The sequence below is a fragment of the Salvelinus namaycush genome, unplaced genomic scaffold (genome assembly GCF_016432855.1).
Source record: "Salvelinus namaycush isolate Seneca unplaced genomic scaffold, SaNama_1.0 Scaffold165, whole genome shotgun sequence".
Classification (NCBI taxonomy): Eukaryota; Metazoa; Chordata; class Actinopteri; order Salmoniformes; family Salmonidae; genus Salvelinus; species Salvelinus namaycush.
In genome coordinates, this window is record NW_024058397.1 from 222,201 (window position 1) to 240,105 (window position 17,905).

At 41.1% G+C, this 17,905-nt stretch overlaps 1 pseudogene; it reads right to left on the reverse strand.

Moving 5' to 3' along the window:
* Positions 1 to 830: 830 nt before the first annotated feature.
* On the reverse strand, positions 831 to 17,663 carry LOC120037242 (annotated as a pseudogene).
* Between the last annotated feature and the right edge of the window lie 242 nt (positions 17,664 to 17,905).

A 17,905-nucleotide genomic window follows, 5' to 3' on the forward strand; every position in this document is an offset into this window, starting at 1 on the left:
ACTCAGACAGGGAGAGGTTGAATATGTCAGTGAAGACACTTGCCAGTTGGTCAGCGCATGCTGGCAGTATACGTCTTGGTAATCCGTCTGGCCCTGCGGCCTTGTGAATGTAGACCTGTTTATTAAAGGTCTTACTCACATCGGCTGCGGAGAGCATGATCACTCTGTCACTGTGGGGACAACGTTCTCGATGCACTTGTGACGGATGTGGTGTACTCCTCAATGCCATCAGAAGAATCCCGGAACATATTCCAGTCTGTGCTAGCAAAACAGTCCTGTAGTTTAGCATCTGCTTCATCTGACCACTTTTTTATAGACCGAGTCACTGGTGCTTCCTGCTTAAATTTTGGCTTGTATGCAGGAATCAGGAGGATAGAATTATGGTGAGCTTTGACAAATGGAGGGCGAGGGAGAGCTTTGTATGCGTCTCTGTGTGTGGAGGGAAGGTGGTCCAGAGTTTCTTCCCCTCTGGTTGCACATTTAACATGCTGATAGAAATTAGGTAAAACTGATTTAAGTTTCCCTGCATTAAAGTCCCCCGACCACTAGGAGCACCGCCTCTGGATGAGCATTTTCCTGTTTGCTTATGGCGGTATACATTTCACTGAGTGCTTTTTTAGTGCCAGCATCGGTCTGTGGTGGTATATAAACAGCTACGAAAAGTACAGACGAAAACTCTCTAAGTAGATATTGTGGTCTACAGCTAATCATGAGATACTCTACCTCAGGCGGGCAAAAACTTGAGACTTCCTTAGATATCGTGCCATAGCTGTTTTTTACATAATGTGTAATTTGGTGTCACTCTAAAGCGGAAATGTGGAATAAACGAGTCAGGAGTAGTTTTTTTTGATTGAACACAGTTCTCTACTGAGGGATTTCGTGGATAGCTCCCGTCTCTTGGTGGCCATCCTCCAGATATAGTTTATCTTCTTCTTCTCTCCTTTTCGCTGGTTCCCTCCTCCCTCTTGTAGGGAAAAGAGAGTAAGTCATTAGTACCGTCAGCTTAATTGCCTCTGGTCACATTGACTCACATGCCTGGTTGGGCTACTATCCATGATCCAAGCCTGCCCTCTGGTGGTCCTTCCACAATAAATACATAGGCCCACGCCCCGTGTCTTACCAGAGGATGCTGTTCTGTCTGTTCTTAATGTCATCGTTAAGCCACGACTCGGGGAAATGTAATATATTACAGTTGTTAATGTCCCATTGGACATTAAGGTCACAACATTTCATAAGGTCACAGCATTCCATAAGGTCACAACATTCCATAAGGTCACAACATTCCATAAGGTCACAGCATTCCATAAGGTCACAACATTCCATAAGGTCACAGCATTCCATAAGGTCACAGCATTCCATAAGGTCACAGCATTCCATAAGGTCAAAACATTCCATAAGGTCACAGCATTCCATACTTTACAGTGGAAAAGGGGCACTTGTTGGTAGACTTGAGTTTTCAGTTTTCTTCCACTGGTTTCACATTTGTCTCCAGCAAACGGAACAAAAAATTATCTAAAACAATCTGTTTGTATTTACAATCCCCTTCTCCAAACAGATTAGAACCTACTCACTAGCTGACATTTTACATATATTTATATATTTTTTTACATTTTAGTCATTTAGCATTTCATTTTAGTCATTTAGCAGACGCTCTTATCCAGAGCGACTTACAGTAGAGTGCATACATTTTATTACATTTTTACATACTGAGACAAGGATATCCCTACCGGCCAAGAGCAGACGCTCTTATCCAGAGCGACTTACAGTAGAGTGCATACATTTTTATTACATTTTTTTTACATACTGAGACAAGGATATCCCTACCGGCCAAACCCTCCCTACCGGCCAAACCCTCCCTAACCCGGACGACGCTACGCCAATTGTACATCGCCCCACGGATCTCCCGGTTGCGGCCGGCTGCGACAGAGCCTGGGCTCAAACCCAGCCCAGCCTGGGCGCGAACCCAGAGACTCTGGTGGTGCAGCTAGCACTGCGATGCAGTGCCCTAGACCACTGCGCCACCCGGGAGATACACTCTTATCCTTTTAGCAGACACTCTTATCCAGAATGATTTACAGCAGTGAGTGCATACATTCTCTTACTTCTTGCTAGGTCTTATCAATAGTTCTTATCAATTTATATACACACTAACCCTAACCCATACTCAAGTTTAAGGTCAGAATGTGTCACGTTCTGACCATAGAGAGCACTCAGGGTTTTCTATGGTGTAAGAGGTCAGGGCGTGAATAGGGGGATTTCAGGTTAGTTTATTTCTATGTTGGTGTATGTGTGTGGTTCCCAATTAGAGGCAGCTGATAATCGTTACCTCTAATTGGGGATCATACTTAGTGTGTTCTATTTCCCAGCTGCGATGTGGGATATTGTTTTGTGAGTGCCTTTGTGTGCTACGTTTTGCAAGATCGTTATATCTTTTTTTTTTTTTTTTTAAGTTTCACGAGAAATAAAATGTGGAACTCTACTCACGCTGCACCTTGGTCCAGTTATTTAAGCAACGATTGTGACAGATTGTGCATAGAGAGAAACGTGCATAACAAGGGAATGGAGTTCAATTTACACACGCACAATTCTGGTCTAAATTTTCCCTCATGAGCTTAGTTAAAATAATAATTGTGAACAAACACTATAGCTTGTTTGTTTAAAAATAGCATAACATGGTTAAAACTATAATTGTCATGTCATGGTTAGTCCTTAAACCCATAGCCCTGTTTATGTTTATGTGACAGATATCTCCAGACCCATTCCTCAGCTGTTCAACAAAAACGTGGCAGAGTAAGAGCTTTTTTTTATCATTCAAATCCAAGATTACACCTTGCGAATGCCTTTAATATCATGAGAAAATAACTCATAATGATTTCAATCAAAGTTTTATTTGCCTTAAAATCATGTAGATAGTAAATGACATTTCATATACATTAATATAAACACAATAGGTTTGAGGACAAGAACTACGTGATCGGGTAAAACACATTTGGCTTTTGAAGACTTGAATTTGATTTGAAGATGATAATAGTTCAAATAAATCAACAATATGGTGGAAATAATCCTGAAATAACACTGGTGATAAAGCAAAATAGTTGAATTAAAGGAAGGTTGGGGACTGGTTCAAAGATCATGTAATCCCATCAACATACAGCAGGGGGCACCAGTCAACTCTTATAACTCAACAAGCTTCATCTCTACTGATAACAGGCTTTTGGAAATCCTAAAGTCAAAAGTCATACATCATTTACAGTACCAGTCAAAAGTTTGAACACACCTAGTAATTCTTTACTATTTTCTACATTGTAGAATACTAGTGAAGACATCAAAACTATGAAACGACAATCATGTAGTAACCAGAAAAGTGTTAAACAAAGTAGCCACCCTTTGCCTTGATGACAGCTTTGCACATTCTTGGCATTCTCTCAACCAGCTTCATGAGGATGCACTTGCATGGAATGCATTTCAATTAACAGGTATGCCTTGTTAAAAGTTAATTAGTGACATTTATTTGCTTTTTAATGCATTTTAACCAATCAGTTGTGTTGTGACACGGTATGGGTGGTACACAGAAGATAGACCTATTTGGTAAAAGTCCATATTATGGAAAGAACAGCTCAAATAAGCAACGAGAAATGACAATCCATCAACGAGAAATGACAATCCATCATTACTTTAAGACATGAAGGTCAGTCAACACGGAACATTTCAAGAACTTTGAAAGTTACTTCATGTGCAGTCACAAAAACCATCAAGTGCTGTGATGAAACTGTCTCTCATGAAGACCACTACAGGAATGGAAGACCCAGAGTTACCTCTGCTGCAGAGGATAAGTTCAGTAGAGTCACCAGCCTCAGAAATTGCAGCCCAAATAAATGCTTCACAGAGTTCAAGTAACAGACACATCAACTGTTCAGAGGAGACTGCGTGGATCAGGCCTTCATGGTCGAATTGCTGCAAAGAAACCCCTACTAAAGGACACCAATAACAAGAAGAGACTTGCTTGGGTCAAGAAACACGAGCAATGGACATTAGACCGGTGGAAATCAGTCCTTTGGTCTGATGAGTCAAAATTTGAGTATTTTGGTTCCAACCGCTGTGTCTTTTTGAGATGTAGATTATGTGAATGGTGGATTTCTGCATGTGTGGTTCCCACCGTGAAGCACGGAGGAGGAGGTGCAATGGTGTGGGGGTGCTTTGCTGGTGACACTGTCAGTGATTTATTTAGAATTCAAGGCACACTTAACCAGCATGGCTTCAACAGCATTCTACAGCGATACGCCATCCCATCTGGTTTATGCTTAGTGGGACTATCATTTGTTTTTCAACAGGACAATGACCCAACACACCTCCAGGGCTATTTGACCAAGAAGGAGAATGATGGAGTGCTGCATCAGATGACCTGGCCTCCACAATCACCGACCTCAACCAAATTGAGATGGTTTGGGATGATTTGGACTGCAGTGTGAAGGAAAAGCAGACAACAAGTGCTCAGCATATGTGGGCACTGCTTCAAGACTGTTGGAAAAGCATTCCAGGTGAAACTGGTTGAGAGAATGCCAAGAGTGTGTAAAGCTGTCATCTAGGCAAAGGCTGGCTATTTGAAGAATCTAATCTGTAAAATATATTTTGATTTGTTAAACACTTTTTTTGGTTACTACATAATTCCATATGTGTTATTTCATAGTTTTGATGTTTTGACTATTATTCTACAATGTAGAAAATAGTAAAAATATAGAAAAACCCTTGAATGAGTAGACGTTCTAAAACTTTGGACCGGTAGTGTATATACTTTCTTATCCAAAAATGTACCTAAATAATCTACAGGATTAGAGTATTTTTTTCAGCCAATTGTTGCTGAAACTGAGACAATATGCATATATTTCTTTCATTGATCCCTGTATTCTGAACACATTCTCTCTATGTATTCTATTGAGACTGTTGACACATTTTTTATTAAAGGTACACTGTATTTAAAGGGATGGCTTAAGATAAATGTATTGAAAACGCTATTAAATGAAACTCCATGACAAAATCTGTTGGCCAGCAAGTGGGAGGGTTTTCAGCAGTTTAAAACCTTTTGTCAATAGGGGGAGCTGTTAGCACTATTTATTTTTTTACATTTCCAAATTAAACTGCCTCGTACTCAATTCTTGCTCGTACAATATGCATATTATTATTACTATTGGATAGAAAACAATCTCTAGTTTCTAAAACCGTTTGAATTATGTCTGTGGGTGAACCAGAACTCTTTCTACAGCGAAAATCATGACAGGACATGCGAAGGTCAGAAAAATAGTCTCTGTCCTCAGTTCAGTTTAAAACTCTGTGTGTGCCCTATGGATCGAAATGAACTGCACCCGCCTTCCCCTGGATGTCAGTAACCAATGAGAAGTGGAATGGACTCTCTACGTATTTCTCAGAGTTTATAAAAGGCCATGGAGTGACATGTTCGTTCTTTTGGACACTCGTCAAGACGCAAGAGAGGACATCAGAATGGCATGCTCAAAAGCTCTCGTTATCGGGCTAAGATATATCCGTCTGTGATTTAATTCGATATAGGTGTTAGAAACATCATAACGAAGTTATTTTAAACCGATTTATATCAGTTTATGCGAGTATATTGCTATTTTCGGAATTTTCGTAGTATTGCGTTTGAGGATTTGGACATGTGTGTGCCACGTAGCAATTGTTAGCTGCTAGTTCCGAAGTTGAAGAGGTCGTTTTACAACAAAGCAACGATTCTTTTGGACAAAGGACACCAAGCCCAAGATACTGATGGAAGCTCGTCCAAAAGTAAGAGCTATTTATGATTTTATTCCGTATTTATGTGGAAAAATGTAAACGCATTTGTCGGCCATTGTTGCGGCACTAGTCTGGCTGTAACGCACACTGTATGTCTAGAAAAGTTAATTTTAAAAATCTAACTCAGCGGTTGCATTAATAACTAATGCATCTTTCATTAGCTGTCCAACCTGTATTTTTTTAGTCAATCTAATCGATAGATAATCGTAAACTTACGTGCCTTTCCAAGATGGCGCCGGCCAAAATGCATGCCATGTTTTGACAGATTACATTGCATAACCACGATTTGTGATGCTAAATATGCACATTTTCGAACAAACTCTATATGCATTGTGTAATATGATGTTACAGGACTGTCATCTGAAGAATTCTGAGAAGGTTAGTGAAAAAATTAATATATTTTGGTGGTGATAACGTTATTGCTCTTTTTGCCTTGAATCAATGCTGGGGTGATGTTAGCTCATGTGGTATGCTAATATAACGATATATTGTGTTTTCGCTGTAAAACACTTAGAAAATCTGAAATATTGTCTGGATTCACAAGATCTGTGTCTTTCAATTGCTGTATGCTGTGTATTTTTAAGAAAAGTTTTATGATGAGTAATTAGGTAATACACGTTGCTCTCTGTAGTTATTCTAGTCGCTTTGGTGAGTTTTGTGATAGTGGCTGCAATGGTAAACTATGATTTTTACCTGAAAAATGCACATTTTTCTAAAAAAACATATGCTATACCATAAATATGTTATCAGACTGTCATCTTATGAAGTTGTTTCTTGGTTAGTGGCTATATATATCTTTATTTAGTCGAATTAGTGATAGCTACTGATGGAGTAAAAAACTGGTGGAGTAAAAAAAGTGGTGTCTTTTGCTAACGTGGTTAGCTAATAGATTTACATATTGTGTCTTCCCTGTAAAACATTTTAAAAATCAGAAATGATGGCTGGATTCACAAGATCTGTATCTTTCATCTGGTGTCTTGGACTTGTGATTTAATGATATTTAGATGCTAGTATTTACTTGTGACGCTATGCTAGGCTATGCTAGTCAGCTTTTTTTACTGTGGGGGGTGCTCCCGGATCCGGGATGCGTAGCAAGTAAAAGTGAATTAAATCTATTCAGTGAGTCCAAGTGAACCACACCTGAAACTCGTTATGCACGTTATTAAGGAACGTCTGAATACCAACTACTGAGAAGTGCGTAGGAAAGGTGTGCATAGGAAATACATTACCACGACAACCCCAATGAGAGAGAGAGAGAGAGAGAGAGAGAGAGAGAGAGAGAGAGAGAGAGAGAGAGAGAGAGAGAGAGAGAGAGAGAGAGAGGTAGGTAGAGGTAGAGGTAGATGTAGAGAGAGGTAGATGTAGAGAGAGGTAGATGTAGAGGTAGAGGTAGATGTAGAGGTAGAGGTAGATGTAGATGTAGAGAGAGAGAGGTAGATGTAGAGAGAGAGAGAGGTAGATGTAGAGAGAGAGAGAGGTAGATGTAGAGAGAGAGAGAGGTAGATGTAGAGAGAGAGAGAGGTAGATGTAGAGAGAGAGAGGTAGATGTAGAGAGAGGTAGATGTAGAGAGAGGTAGATGTAGAGAGAGGTAGATGTAGAGAGAGGTAGATGTAGAGAGAGGTAGAGGTAGAGAGAGGTAGAGGTAGAGAGAGGTAGAGGTAGAGAGAGGTAGAGGTAGATGTAGAGAGAGAGAGAGAGAGGTAGATGTAGAGAGAGAGAGAGGTAGGTAGATGTAGAGAGAGAGAGAGGTAGATGTAGAGAGAGCGAGAGAGGTAGATGTAGAGAGAGAGAGGTAGATAGAGAGAGGTAGATAGAAAAATTAAGTAAACCACCTGGCCTGTATGCATAGTGTTTTTTGAACAAAATATGAAATTATCATTTTCTTGATTTCACTTTATTATATATTGTTGAAATCTGGGTAAATTATACTCTAACAATGATTAAATCTCCTTTAAACATCCAAAAAGTTGGCAAATCATGAAACATCATATGAAGCAGAGGCATGAAACAAACAAAAATGTAATAATCGATACAACTTAAAGCGGCAATCAGCAGTTAAAACAATAAAGTCTGTTTCGGTAAAACCTGAGGGATGGAGCTGGAGAAATGTAACCACTATCCCATTCATAGACAGAGCTCTGGATACAAGGACTGACCATCCATGATATCAACATTATAGTGTTGATGTTTTAAGGGCTAGTGTGTGTTTACATTTACTTTGATCACAAAGATTAAAACAAGCTGCTATTTCTGGTTATTTGATGGGGTATGACAGTTGAACTAAGCTCATGAGACATTTGTAAGTTAAATTCTTCAAGAACAAATGGGTACGTTTAATTAATTTATAAGTCTTAAAATGGATGTAGCAACTGCAGATTGTCCCTTTAACCTGGGCATGTTTTATCATTAAATACAGGTCAGCACACTTCCCCTTTAACCTGGGCATGTTTTATCATTAAATACAGGTCAAAACACTTCCCCTTTAACCTGGACATGTTTTATCATTAAATACAGGTCAACACACTTCCCCTTTAACATGGGCATGTTTTATCATTATATACAGGTCAATACACTTCCCCTTTAACCTGGGCATGTTTTATCATTAAATACAGGTCAACACACTTCCCTTTTAACCTGGGCATGTTTTATCATTAAATACAAGTCAACACATTTCCCCTTTAACCTGGGCATGTTTTATCATTAAATACAGGTCAACACACTTCCCCTTTAACCTGGGCATGTTTTATCATTAAATACAGGTCAAAACACTTCCCCTTTAACCTGGACATGTTTTATCATTAAATACAGGTCAACACACTTCCCCTTTAACCTGGGCATGTTTTATCATCAGGTCATCATCAAGGGCAGTTTCAATTGATCAACAACATCTTACATTTCTCTATTTTGTAAATAATCAAAAAGTATTACAAAGTTTTTAAATAAATATAATATTATGTAATGAAAGACAGTAAAGATGGGCATCAATATCGATAATTCAATATGATATCATTTAATATCAATATGAGCAAGGCATATCTTGATATGGCCTTATCCTTGCTGTTAACCTTACTGTATGTAAAATAGCAAACATGACTGTTCCTACAGGCACAACACCTTCTCACAGGCTCTCAACTTAGCATACTAAACTGTCTGCCGATGGCCATCAACAAGCTTCATATTGTAATACAACTGGTTGGGTAGGTTAGAAACAATACAACTGGCGTCGATATAGATGTTCCATATCAGTGCCCATCACTACCTAACAGCATGTTAAAAGTACATAACAAAAGACTATAAATACATGTGATTAGTGAGCAGCACATTAAACTAGATTACAACCATGATTACAGCTTCAACACATCAGGTATGGAAGCCATGTTGTACAAACGTACTGTCTCTTCTACGCAAAGTAAAACTCTTACAATTAACTTAATAACTTTAATGAATGATTTAGTCATTTGGTTAAATGCAGAATGCAGTGACATAACCACATGAGGGTCAAGGTTAAACCATATCAAAGAAATATTAAATCAGACAATAATCATTTTGGTCCTTCAGGCCTTATTTACAGACACTAACCCTGCAGTTATGTATTGATTTTCTTCTTGGTTACAAGTTGAGTTATCCCTCCTGCTATAGCTGTTGCTGCTCCTCCTGCTATCACTTTCCCTACAACTGCAACTTTTATTGGGGCTGCGATAAGACCTAGTCCTACTACTGTAGTTGTGCAGCCAACTGCTATAGCTCCTTTTGCTGCTTGTTTACCCAACTCCAACAACTGTCTGTTCCTGATCTCTTCCTGAGCCTTCACATACATCTCATTGGTGTAGTGTCCGTTGAACTTCACCATATTGTCTATCATCCTCAGCAGCTCTCTGACCTGGGTACGGTCTCTCTGCTCTTTATTGTTAAAGACATGATATCTGCCTCCACAGCTGTTGACCAGTGTGTGAAGACTCTCACTCTCCTTCAGAAACTCCTCTACTGTTGTGTTATCCAGCTGATCTACACCAGTGAATAATACCATAGTGAAGTCTGAGGCCCCTTTTCCCAAGTTCTCCTGGATGTACTTCACTGCTTTTCTTTGCTCCTCTGTGTATCTATCCAGTCTGATCACCAGCAGGAACACATGGGGTCCTGGGACTGACATCTTGATGCATCTCTCTATTTCTACTTTATCTGGTCTCTGGAACGGTTCACATATTTTGTCAATCAAATGTGTTTCTGTCAATGATATGTCATCGATCCCAGGAGTGTCGATGACATCAATCTTCCTCCCATCCACCACTACACTTTGTTTCTCACACTGTTTAGTCACTGGATTTGGACTTGACTTAGAATTAAACACCGTTTCCCCCAGGATGGTGTTTCCTGTTGAACTATTCCCTGATCCAGTCTTCCCCACCAGAACTATCCTCAGATCAGTTGGCTGCACTAAACCTGTGGAAAAACAAAATGTAAACAGTTTCATCATTATCAGTTACTAAATTCATAAAATTAGAATCATTATCATTTACTAATAATGTCAAATCAAATCAAATGTTATTGGTCACATGCACATATTTATCAGATGTTATTGCGGGTGTAGTGAAATGCTATTGTTCTTAGCTCCAACAGTGCAGTAGTATCTAACTATTCAGTTGTATCTAACAAAATAATGGAAGTAAGAAATGTATGAATATTAGGACTGTGACGTATTCGCAGTGAGTCAGGAAGCAGGTGCAGAAAGAGAGTTTAATAATCTGTAGCAGACCAGGTGGTTTGGTCAAGACGTTTACATAGATCAGACACGGACAGAGTACGATTAGCTCGGTTTCAAGGGTGTTTATTAAAAAATAAATCAAAAAGAAAAGAACAGGTCTCCCCCATGAGACCCTCTCCAGGATACCTTCTCCTGGGCTCCGGGTCTTCCTGCACACAAACTCAACTCCCTCGGGTAACCGTATCCAACCACATGGAAGTCACCTCACTTCCCCTATTCCTCTCCCTGTGTGCTGCCCTTCTGGCAGATTTATGGGCCTCGCACAGCTGGTGAGAAATCCGCCCTTGATTACTCACCAGCTCCCAATCAGCCTCAATTAGTCCTGGGCGGAGAGCCCATGGAGACCTGGCACGTCCAGCAGATGGAGCCATCATCTCGTGATGTATACTCCATCTGTTACCAGGCCTCGACGAGTCTCCCCCATGTGGCTGACCTGCTGTACGCCACAAATCATACAAGGCAGATAAACAAAACAGGAGTCGCGTACTGAACATGAAAACAAACCAATATTGCCTGATGACTGAGGCTACTGAGGGATAAATAAAGGGAAGGTAATCAAGGTGATGATGAAGTCCAGGTGTGTAATGATGGGGAGCAGGTGTGTTTAATGATGGGGAGCAGGTGTGTAATGATGGGGAGCAGGTGTGTGTAATGATGGGGAGCAGGTGTGTGTAATGATGGGGAGCAGGTGTGTATAATGATGGGGAGCAGGTGTGTAATGATGGGAAGCAGGTGTGTAATGATAGGAAGCAGGTGTGTTTAATGATGGGAAGCAGGTGTGTAATGATAGGAAGCAGGTGTGTTTAATGATGGGGAGCAGGTGGGTTTAATAATGGGGAGCAGGTGTGTTTAATGATGGGAAGCATGTGTGTTTAATGATGGGGAGTAGGTGGGTTTAATGATGGGGGAGCAGGTGTGTTTAGTGATGTGGAGCAGGTGGGTTTAATGATGGGGAGCAGGTGTGTTTAATGATGGGAGCAGGTGTGTTTAATGATGGGAAGCAGGTGTATTTAATGATGGGGAGCAGGTGTGTTTAATGATGGGGGAGGAGGTGTGTTTAATGATGGGGAGCAGGTGTGTTTAGTGATGTGGAGCAGGTTGGTATAATGATGGGGAGCAGGTGTGTTTAATGATGGGGAGCAGGTGTGTTTAATGATGGGGAGCAGGTGTGTTTAATGATGGGGAGCAGGTGTGTTTAATGATGGGGAGCAGGTGTGTTTAATGATGGGGAGCAGGTGTGTTTAATGATGGGGAGCAGGTGTGTAATGATGGGGAGCATGTGTGTTTAATGATGGGAAGCAGGTGTGTTTAATGATGGGAAGCAGATGTTTAATGATGGGGAGCAGGTGTGTTTAATGATGGGGAGTAGGTGTGTTTAATGATGGGGAGCAGGTGTGTTTAGTGATGTGGATCAGGTGTGTTTAATGATGGGGAGCAGGTGTGTGTAATGATGGGGAGTAGATGTGTGTAGTGATGGGGAGCAGATGTGTTTAATGATGGGGAGCAGATGTGTAATGATTGGGTGCAGGTGTGTAATGATGGGGAGCAGGTGTATTTAATGATGGGGAGCAGGTGTGTTTAATGATGGGGAACAGGTGTGTATTGATGGGGAGCAGGTGGGTTTAATGATGGGGAGTGGCTTTGTTTAATGATGGAGAGCAGGTGTGTTTAATGATGGAGAGCAGGTGTGTAATGATGGGGAGCAGGTGTGTGTAATGATGGGGAGCAGGTGTGTTTAATGATGGGGAGCAGGTGTGTAATGATGGGGAGCAGGTGTGTTTAATGATGGGGAGCAGGTGTGTAATGATGGGGAGCAGGTGTGTAATGATGGGGAGCAGATGTGTGTAATGATGTGGAGCAGGTGTGTTTAATGATGGAGAGCAGGTGTGTTTAATGATGGGGAGCAGGTGTGTTTAATGATGGGGAGAAGGTGTGTTTAATGATGGGGAGCAGGTGTGTGTAATGATGGGGAGCAGGTGTGTGTAATGATGGGGAGCAGGTGTGTGTAATGATGGTTGCAAGGATCAGTATTTAGTAAACCGGCGACGTTGACTACAGGGAAAGGAAGTAAACGTAACAAGGACGAGCAATGTCGGAGTGGCATTGACTAAAATACAGTAGAATACAGTATATACACATGAAATGAGTAAAGCAGTAGGTAAACATGATTAAAGTGACTAGTGTTCCATTATTAAAGTGGCCAGTGATTCCATGTCTATGTATATAGTGCAGCAGCCTCTAAGGTGCAGGGTTGAGTAACCGAGTGGTAGCCGGCAAGGGATGGCCATTTAACAGTCTGATGGCCTTGAGATAGAAGCAGTTTTTTAGCCTCTCGGTCCCTGCTTTGATGCACCTGTACTGACCTCACCTTCTGGATGATAGCGGGGTGAACAGGCAGTGGCTCATGTGGTTGATTTTGACATCGGGTGCTGGAGGGTACTATGGTGTTGAAGGATGAGCTATAGTCAATGAACAGCATTCTTACATACAGTGGCAAGAAAAGGTATGTGAACCCTTTGGAATTACCTTGATTTCTGCATTAATTGGTCATAAAATTAGATCTGATCTTCATCTAAGTCACAACAACAGACAAAAGGGTTCACATACTTTTTATTGCCACTGTATGTAAGAATGCTGTTCATTGACTATAGCTCATCCTTCAACACCATAGTACCCTCCAAGCTTATCATTAAACTCTGGCCTGGGTCTGAACCCCGCCCTGTGCAACTGGGTCCTGGACTACCTGACGGGCCGCCCCCCAAGTTAGAGGGGTGCGCGCTAATAGCGTTTCAATTGGTGACGTCACCTGCTCGGAGACCTTGAAGTAGTTGTTCCCCTTGCTCTGCAAAGGCTGCGGCTTTTGTGGAGTGATGGGTAACGGTGCTTCGAGGGTGAATGTTGTCGATGTGTGCAGAGGGTCCCTGGTTCGAGCCCAGGTGGGGCGAGGAGAGGGATGGAAGCTATACTGTTACACCACTCTGTGATGAATGTGATAGGTGATCCATTATGTTTGTCTCACTGCTTGCAGGTTAACATGGTGATTGAGCACAGCTCTGCCCTTCCCTTTAAAATAAGATTATATGGTGTTCTCTGGGCGCAAGAGAGATCAGAGAGAGGCAGCTGCTGGACTCCAAGCTGCCACCTTAAAAGCTCTTGAGTGTAGGGGGCAATATTTTGACTGTTGGATGAAAAACGTACCCAAATTTAACTGCCTATTTCTCAGGCCCAGAATCTAGAATATGCAAATAATTGTCAGATTAGGATAGAAAACACTCTAAAGTTTCCAAAACTGTCAAAATATTGTCTGTGAGTATAACATAACTGATATTGCAGGCAAAAACCTGAGGAAAATCAAACCAGGAAGTGGCTTCTATTTTGAAAGCTCCATGTTACATAGCCTGCCATCGCTCCATTTAAAGGGATATCAACCAGATTCCTTTTCCTATGGCTTCCCCATGGTGTGAACAGTCTTTAGACATAGTTTTAGGCTTTTATTTTGAAAAATGAGCGAGAAAGATCACATCGCGTCATTGTATGGCTGGGTTCCAGCAGCGTTTTGTATGCGCAACAGAATGGAGCATCCATTTTCTCTCTCTCTCTCTCTGAAGAAGCGACATTCCTGGTTGATATATTATCGATTATATATTGTAAAAACAACCTGAGGATTGATTATAAAAAACATTTGACATGTTTCCTCGATCATTACGGATACTATTTGAAATTTGTCTGCAATGTCGTGACCGATTTTGGATATAAAAATAATTTTTATGGATCAAAAAGAACATTTATTGTGTAACTGGGAGTCTCGTGAGTGCAAACATCCGAAGATTATCAAAGGTAAGCGATTTAATTTATTGCTTTTCTGACTTTTGTGACCAATCTAGTTGGCTGCTAGCTGTTTGTAATATTTTGTATCCTGAGAGAGATGTGCTTACATAAATGCTTGGATAGCTTTCGCCGAAAAGCTTTATTGAAATCTGACACGCCAGGTGGATTAACAACAAGCTAAGCTGTGTTTTACTATATTGCACTTGTGATTTCATGAAAATTGAATATTTTTAGTGATTTAATTTGAATTTGGCACTCTGCAATTCAGCGGTGGTTGACGAAAATGATCCCGCTAACGGGATGGGTGCATCAAGAAGTTTTTAAAGGTTGGGTTTTATTGAATTGTTGCAGGGTCATTTGGTGAATAAAAATAAAAGGGCAGGAAGGAAGCACAAAGGGAAGGAAGCACAAAGGGCAGGAAGGTAAAGACAACAACAATTGTCAGTTATGAGGTCATATGAGGTGATGGTGGCGGATGAATGTCACAACAATGGACATCAGCAAACCACTTTCCCACACAATGCCATACACGTGGTCTGTGGTTGAGAGGCCGATTGGACGTACTGTCAAATTCTCTAGAACAACAGAGAGGGCTTATTGTAGAGAAATTAACATTTAATTCTCTGGCAACAGCTCTGGTGGACATTCCTGCAGTCAGCATGCCAATTGCACACTCCCTCCACTTGAGACATCTGTGACGTTGTGTTGTGTGACAAAACTGCACATTATAGAGTGGCCTTTTATTGTCCCCAGCACAAGGTGCTCCTTTGTAATGAGCATGCTGTTTAATCAGCTTCTTGATATGCCACACCTGTCAGGTGGATGGATTGTCTTGGCAAAGGTGAAATGCTCACTAACAAGAATGTTAACAAATTTGTGCACAAACTGAGAGAAATACATTTTTTTTGTGCGCATGGAAAATGTCTGTAATATATTCAGGCTCAGATTGAAATCCTGTATAGTTTTACTTATTTAATGGAACTTTTCCAAATGTTTTTTTGTGAATCACATTACATAATAACTATTGTTCACCCCTTACACTAATTTCAGCCTCTTGGCAGAGGCAACCAGGTTTTTGGCTAACATGACCTGATACTTGGTAGAGTTCATGATGCCGCTGACCTTAACGCTCTACACTCGTGGGAATTGAATTCTTGATTGTATTTGTCCCATATAAAGACACAACCTATGTGTTTTAATAAAATCAACTATTTGCACTGAGCTGATGCTTTAAGCGCACTGTTTTATGAAATTATTAAGACACAAATGACAGTATTTATTTTGTGAAATTGCTTTATCCGACATGCTGTGGTTGTGTGAGGCTTGGAGCTCACAGAATCAGTAGGCTATTAATCCTTAAGAGTCTATTGATTCACCCGTGCGTCAATCTAAGTAACACAATAAAAATATCCCCATCAAAATCCGTCAGTTTAAGCTAGAGATATGATTATTTTTGCATGTGGGCTGTGTCTCAATTCACCACATCCCCCGATATCGGCCTTCTGCATCTGCAGTGGAAGGTAGCAGAGCTAGAGCTATTTCAGAGGCAGTCTGGAGGCAGTCTGGAACTCGGAAATTTTGATGGGGATTATTTTATGTTACTTAAATTGACGCAGTGGTGCCGGCCATTACCGTGGGATGGGCCATTACCGTGGTAACTTGGGGCACTCGCTTGTCTGTGATGAAAATAATCTCTAACTACAATGTCCTAGCAGCAGACAGTTGCCGCAAACTCAAACTAACAACTGCGTTGCGTCGTGCCTAAGAACAGCCCTTAGCCGTGGTATATTGGCCATATACTACACATTCCTGAGGTGTCTTATTGCCATTATAAAATGGTTATCAACACAGTTAGAACAGTAAAAATAAATGTTGTCATACCCGTGGAACACAGTTTTCAGCCAATCAGCATTCAGGGCTCGAACCACACAGTTTATAATTATGCCATGATGTGGTCTAGACATTTCAACTCAGTAAAAACACGTTGTCTAATCTTCTTTTCTTTTTTTTGCCGTTCAACAGTGAAAGTTATGTGTTGTTGCAAATTCCCTTGAACCACTTATTATTTCAGTGCCATTGGTAGCCTAGTGGTTAGAGCGTTGGACTAGTAACCGAAAGGTTGCAAGATTGAATCCCCGAGCTGACAAGCTAAACATCTGTCGTTCTTCCCCTGAACAAGGCAGTTAATCCACTGTTCCTAGGCTGTCATTGAAAATAAGAATTTGTTCTTAACTTGCCTAGTTAAATATAGAAACATTGCTGATACATCTTTATGGTGTTGCTGCTGGAAATGTGTTCATATTTTAAATTAGAAAGATTTGTGAATAAATTTGTGAATAAACGTTCTTACCGTTCTCATCTGACATCTTCTCTTCTTCCTGGATGTTCTTAGAAAGCTGTTCTGTAGTTCATCAGCTCCTGTTCTCAATGTAACTCTGGTTAGTTGGAGGAGAAGACAAACAATGATCTCAGATCCAACTCTTCAGTCTTTTAATGTTGCTTCAAACTAGTGACTACACCCTCTACTGCTGTTTTACCTGAACAGAGAAGTTTCCGAGAAACAGGTGTGTGTGTACGTGCAATTATGAAGGTGTTCATCAGCTCCAGTTCTCAATGAAACTCTGGTTAGTTGGAGGTGAAGACAAACAATGATCTCAGATCCCAACTATTCAGTCGTCTTTTAATGGTGCTTCAAACTAGTGACTACACCCTCTACTGCTGTTTTACCTGAACAGAGACGTTTCCGAGAAACAGCTGTGTGTGTGTGTATGCTGGTTATGGCTTTCAGCGTAGTCACAGAGTCTCAAACAACATGATGTGGTACTCTCAACTGATCTTTTACTAGAACAGAGATGTTTCAGAGAAACATGTGGGTGTGTACGTGCAATTATGCAGGTGTGCATACCTGTCCTTATCTCAGTTCTATTCTCTTCCCTGCCGCTGTGAACCACAAGGCTGATTGGAATGTTGAGTAACATACACTCAAATGCATACAAACACACTTACACATACTGACAGACTCACACACACACACGCAGACAAAGAAAGGCTATGTCCCAGATCAGGGTTAGGTTCCCTCGACGTGGTCAGGATCAGAGGCATGAGGGTCAGAGGCATGAGGGTCAGAGGCATGAGGGTCAGAGGCATGAGGGTCAGAGGCATGAGGGTCAGAGGCATGAGGGTCAGAGACATGAGGGTCAGAGGCATGAGGGTCAGAGACATGAGGGTCAGAGGCATGAGGGTCAGAGGCATGAGGGTCAGAGACATGAGGCATGAGGGTCAGAGACATGAGACATGAGGATCAGAGACATGAGACATGAGGATCAGAGACATGAGACATGAGGATCAGAGACATGAGACATGAGGATCAGAGACATGAGGATCAGAGACATGAGACATGAGGATCAGAGACATGAGACATGAGGATCAGAGACATGAAACATGAGGATCAGAGACATGAGACATGAGGATCAGAGACATGAAACATGAGGATCAGAGACATGAAACAT